Below are 5,234 nucleotides of genomic sequence, written 5' to 3'. Positions count from 1 at the left end.
ACAGGCGCCGAGCCCTCAGTTTTTCTATTTTTAGTAGAGATAGGGTCTGGCTTTATTGCTCAGGCTAGTCTCAAACTCATGAGCTCAAGCAATCCACCCACCTCAGCCTCCCAGAATGCTAGGATTACAGGCATAGCCATCATGCCTGATCGCATGGTTTGTTAATATATTCATTGGTTGATGGGCCCTTGTGTTGCTGCCATGTTTTTGGCGATTGTGAAATGAGCTGCAATAAACATTCTAGTGCAAATGCTCTTGTGGTAAAATGATTTTTTTTCTTCTGAGTAGATACTTAATAATGGAATTGTGGGATCAAATGGAAGGTCTATTTTTAGTTCTTTAAAAATTCTCCAAATAGGCTTGGTGCCTGTATCTCAGTGGTTAGGGCACTGGCCACATATACCGGAGTTGGTGGGTTCGAACAACAACATAAAATAGCCAGGTGTTGTGGCGGGCACCTGGAGTCCCAGCTACTCAGGAGGCTGAGGCAGGAGAATTGCCTAAACCCAGGAGTTGGAGGTTGCTGTGAGCTGTGATGCCACAGCACTCTACTGAGGGTGATGGGGCGAGACTCTGTCTCTAAAATAAATAAATAAATAAAAATAAACAGGGATTCTTTTCCTTGGTGTATGCTTTTATTTGTTTTATCTATGATCAGATGGTGATATGTAGCTGGGTTCATCTCTAGGTTCTCTATTCTATTTCATAGATCTATATCTCTATTTTTGTGGCAGTACCATGCTGTTTCGATCTCTGTAGACTTGTAATATAACCTGAAGTCTGGTAATATGATGCCTCCGGCTTTATTTTTCTTTCTTTCTTTCTTTCTTTTTTTAAATGGAATGCTTCACGAATTTTTGTATCATCCTTGTGCAGGGGCCATGCTAATTTTCTCTGTATCGTTCCAATTTTAGTATATGTGCTGCCAAAGCAAGCACTTGTTTTATTTCTTAAAATTGCATTAGCTATTCATAATCTTTTCTAGTTCCATGTGAAATGAAGTACTGTTTTTTCAAGTTCTTCAAAGAGTGACACTGGTGGGGATTGCATTAAATTTGCAGATTACTTTGGGTGGGTAGTATGGACATTTTAACAATTTTGATTCTTTCTAGCTAGGAATATGGTATGTTCTTCCATTTGCTAATGTCCTCTGAGGGTTTCTAATCCCCATATACAACCAAGAATAGGTATTAGCAATAATTTTTTTATCTTGCCAACATGATGGGCAGCAAGTTATATAGTCATTGTTTTTATTGCATTTTTTAGTTCCTAATCAGTGTTCATATGATTTCATCTTTTTCCTCAATCTCCAATCAAATAAATTAAAAAGTAATGGCTTCCAAGGAAAATGGGGGCACTATTACCAAAAGAAGAATGAATATATACAGGCAAAATTAGCATACTTTTCTAGTTTTAATTTTCTTAAACTTCTTTTAACATTTGATTCATTTAGAATTTATTTTAATGGTTTTACTTTTCCAAGTGGTTAGCAAGTCATCACAATTTTATTTACTGAGTAGTCTACCTTTTCTCCACTGATTTAAAGTACCATCTTTATAGGATTTTAAATCGGATGAACTTTACTCTTTTTTTGGAATATATATTTTGTTTCAGTGATTTGTCAGTTCTTGTGCAAGTACTATAGCTTTAACTACTATAGCTTTATAATATATTTTAATTGTTGACAGGACAATTCTACTCATTTTTCTTTCTTTCCTGAAACTTCTTGCTATTCTTTTATATTTATGCATCGAGAACAGTAGTTCTTCAGCTGTGCATTGTAATCACTCAGAAAACTTTAATAAACCCTGATAACCTCATTCCATTCCCAGAGGTCCCCTTTTAATTGCTCTGGGGGGGGGGCAGCCTGAGAACAGAGCATTTTAATAGCTCCCAGGTGATTCTAATGTGTAGTTACAGTGGAATACCATATTGCAGATAGACTTTGAAACAAATTTGTTCCATTTCTGTTATGATTTTGATTTCTATTGACTTATAGATTAATTTAGAGATAATTTGCATCTTTATAATACCAAGTCTTTCTATTTGACTCTGTCACAGTTCTTTGGTTGAAAACAATAAAAAAGGGCCAGGCACAGTGGCTCATGCTTGTAATCCTAGCACTGTGGGAGGTCAAGGCGGTGGATTGCTTGAGCTCATGAGTTTGCGACCAGCCTGGGCAAAAAGAGAGATCTCATCTTTACTAAAAATAGAAAAACTGAGGCAAGAGGAGTTCTTGAGCCCAGGAGTCGGAGGTTTCCGTGAGCTATGACACCTTGGCACTCTACTCAGGGCTACAGCTTGAGACTCTGTCTCAAAAGAAAAAAAAAAAGAAAATAAACAATAAAGAACAGATTTTGCAGCCAGTACAGTGGCTCACACCTGTAATCCCAGGACTCTGGGAGGCTGAGGCGGGTAGATTGCTTGAGCTCAGGAGTACAGGACCAGCCTAAACAAGAGTGAGACCTTGTCTCTACTAAAAATAGAAAAACTAGCCAGGCATGGTGGTGGGCACCCATAGTTGCAGCTACTTGTGAAGCTCAGGCAAGAAGATTGCTCAAGCCCAAGAGTTTGAGGGTGCTGTGAGCTATGATGCCATGGAACTCTACCCAGGGCCACAGAGTGCGACTGTTTAAAAATAAACAAACCTTTCTTTCAACACTAAGAAAAGAAATATCAGAAGACATTAACAAATGGAAGAATATACCATGCTCTTGGCTGGGAAGGATTAACATTATTCAAATGTCTGTACTAGCCAAAGCAATCTACAGATTCAATGCAATCCCCATTAAAATATTAACATCATACTTTGAAGAACAGGAAAAAATAGTTCTTCGTTTTGTGTAGAACCAGAAAAAAAACCTCATTTACTCAAGGCAATTCTTTTTTTTTAAAAATTTTTTTTAATTTCAACTTTATTACTTTGAAGGTTTTTTTTTTTATTTCTTCTTCCTCTTGTAGTGTTTTCTTGCCCCCCATGGAGCTGGGATCACAAGGTCCGGCTGTCTCGTTGTCCTGTTGTTGTTGTAGAGACGGGGTCTCACTCTGGCTCATTTGGCTCAGGGGGGTCTTGGCTGGTCTCGAACCTCTGAGCACAGGTGATCTACCTGCCTCGGCCTCCCACAGCGCTGGGACAACACGCATGAGCCACCATGCCCGGCTGGCAATTCTTAGTAATAAAAACAAAGCTGCATCACTGTACTAGACTTCAGGTTATATTACAAGTCCACAGTGATCAAAACAGCATGGTATTGGCACAAAAATAGAGGCATAGACATAATGGAACCAGATAGAAAACCAAGAGATGAAATCAGCCTCTTACTGCCATCTGATCTTTGATAAACCAAACAAAAGCATACACTGGGAAAATAATCCCTATTTAATAAATGGTGCTGGGAGAACAGAATAACCACATGTAAAAGACTGCGATTGACTTGTACCTTTCACCACTTACAAAAGTTGACTCAAGATGGATAAAAGATTTTAAACTAAGACACAAAATGATAAAAATTCTAGAAGAAAGCATAAGAAAAGATTTTAAAAGAAGACTTCAGTGGCAATGGCAACAACAACAAAAATAAAGAAATGGGACTTAATAAAGCTAAAATGTTTTTGCACAGCTAAGGACATAACAAATAAAGTAAACAGACAACCTCCAGAATGGGAAAAGATATTTGCATGTTATGGATCTGACAAAAGGTTGATAACTAGAATCTATAGAGAACTCAAAATTAATCAACAAAAAAAAGAGCCAATAATCCTGTCTAGTGCTGGGCAAGAAACAGGGACACAACATTCTTTGAAGACAGATAAATGGTCAAGAAACACGTGCAAAAATGCTCATTGTCCCTCATCATCAGAGAAATACAAATCAAAACTACCCTGAGTAGTAAGTACCTACCCTAACTCCAGTAGTAACTACCCTAACTCCAGTAAGAATAGCCCACATCACAAAGTTCCAAAGCTGCAGATGCTGGCATGGATGTGGAGAGAAGGGAACACTTTTACTTTTTTGGTAGGATCCCAAACTAACATAGCTCTTTGGAAAGAAGTATGGAGAATCCTCAAAGTAGTCAAAATAGACTTTCCATTTGGTCTTGCAATCCCAATACTAGGCATCAACTCAGAAGAAAATAAATAATTTTATCATAAGGACATTTGTACTAGATTGTTCATTGTAGCTCAGTTTACGACTGCCAAGATGTGGAAACAACCTAAGTGCCTGTCAACCCAGGAATGGATTAATAAACTGTGGTATATGTATACCGTGGAATACTATTCAGTCATAAAAAGATGGAGACCTTACATCTTTGTATTAACCTGGATGGAGTTGAAAAACCTTCTTCTTAGTAAAGTATCACAAGAATAGAAAAACGCGTATCCAATGTACTCAATACGAATATGAAGCTGGTAGATGAACCAATAGACGCCCACGTAAGAGAAAAACTCATGTTGATTCAAGCTGGGGGTGGGGGGAGAAGATGGGAGTGGGGAAAGGACAGAGGGGGATTGGTGTGGGCACCTAATGGGCACAATGTAAGGATATATGGCAACCTCCTGAGTTCGGGACACAACTACAACAGGAACTTTACCTAACAAATGCAAACATTGTAACCTAATTGTTGGTGCCCTCATATTGATCTGATATTTAAAAAAATGCTTTCTTCCCATTATAAGAAAAAGGCTTCACCTTCTTGGTACTGTGAACATTTTGCCCAGTTTTCTCCAGTGGTACTATTTTGCAAAACTGTGGTTTAATATCACAATTAGGATGCTGACATTAATCCACCAATCTTTTACGAAATTATTATAGTGTCTCTTTGAAATTTAATATTATTTTTAATCGACAAATCATAATTGTATACATAATTGTAAACTGTGATGTTTGAACATACGTTTGTCATATGGAAAGATTAAATCAAGCAAATTAATACACACATATTCATCACCTTGATTGTGTATCATTTTTTGTGGTGAGACATTTGAAATTTACTCTGAGTTCTTTTGAAATATATCATATATTATTACTCACCGTAGACACCCTGCTGTGCAATAGATCTCAAAACTCAATTCCTCCTGTCCATCTGTAACTTTGAACCCTTAGACCAGCAACTCCCCATTCACTCCCTTCTCCCTCCATCTACCAATCTTACTACCACTCCCCAGTTTCACTTGCGCTTGTTTATGTGGGTGTGTATTTAGTTCTATGCAGTTTCATCACACAGGTAGGTTTG

General features: G+C 37.8%; 1 non-coding gene across 1 annotated transcript; it reads right to left on the bottom strand.

The window, feature by feature from the left end:
• Positions 1–831: 831 nt before the first annotated feature.
• On the bottom strand, positions 832–938 carry LOC111725914. The gene has a single exon (XR_002773857.1). It is a non-coding gene; the product is annotated as a U6 spliceosomal RNA (small nuclear RNA).
• Between the last annotated feature and the right edge of the window lie 4,296 nt (positions 939–5,234).

The sequence above is a fragment of the Otolemur garnettii genome, unplaced genomic scaffold (genome assembly GCF_000181295.1).
Source record: "Otolemur garnettii isolate 467f Iridium unplaced genomic scaffold, OtoGar3 scaffold00002, whole genome shotgun sequence".
Taxonomy (NCBI): domain Eukaryota; kingdom Metazoa; phylum Chordata; class Mammalia; order Primates; family Galagidae; genus Otolemur; species Otolemur garnettii.
This window is presented reverse-complemented; position numbering and strand designations above follow the sequence as displayed.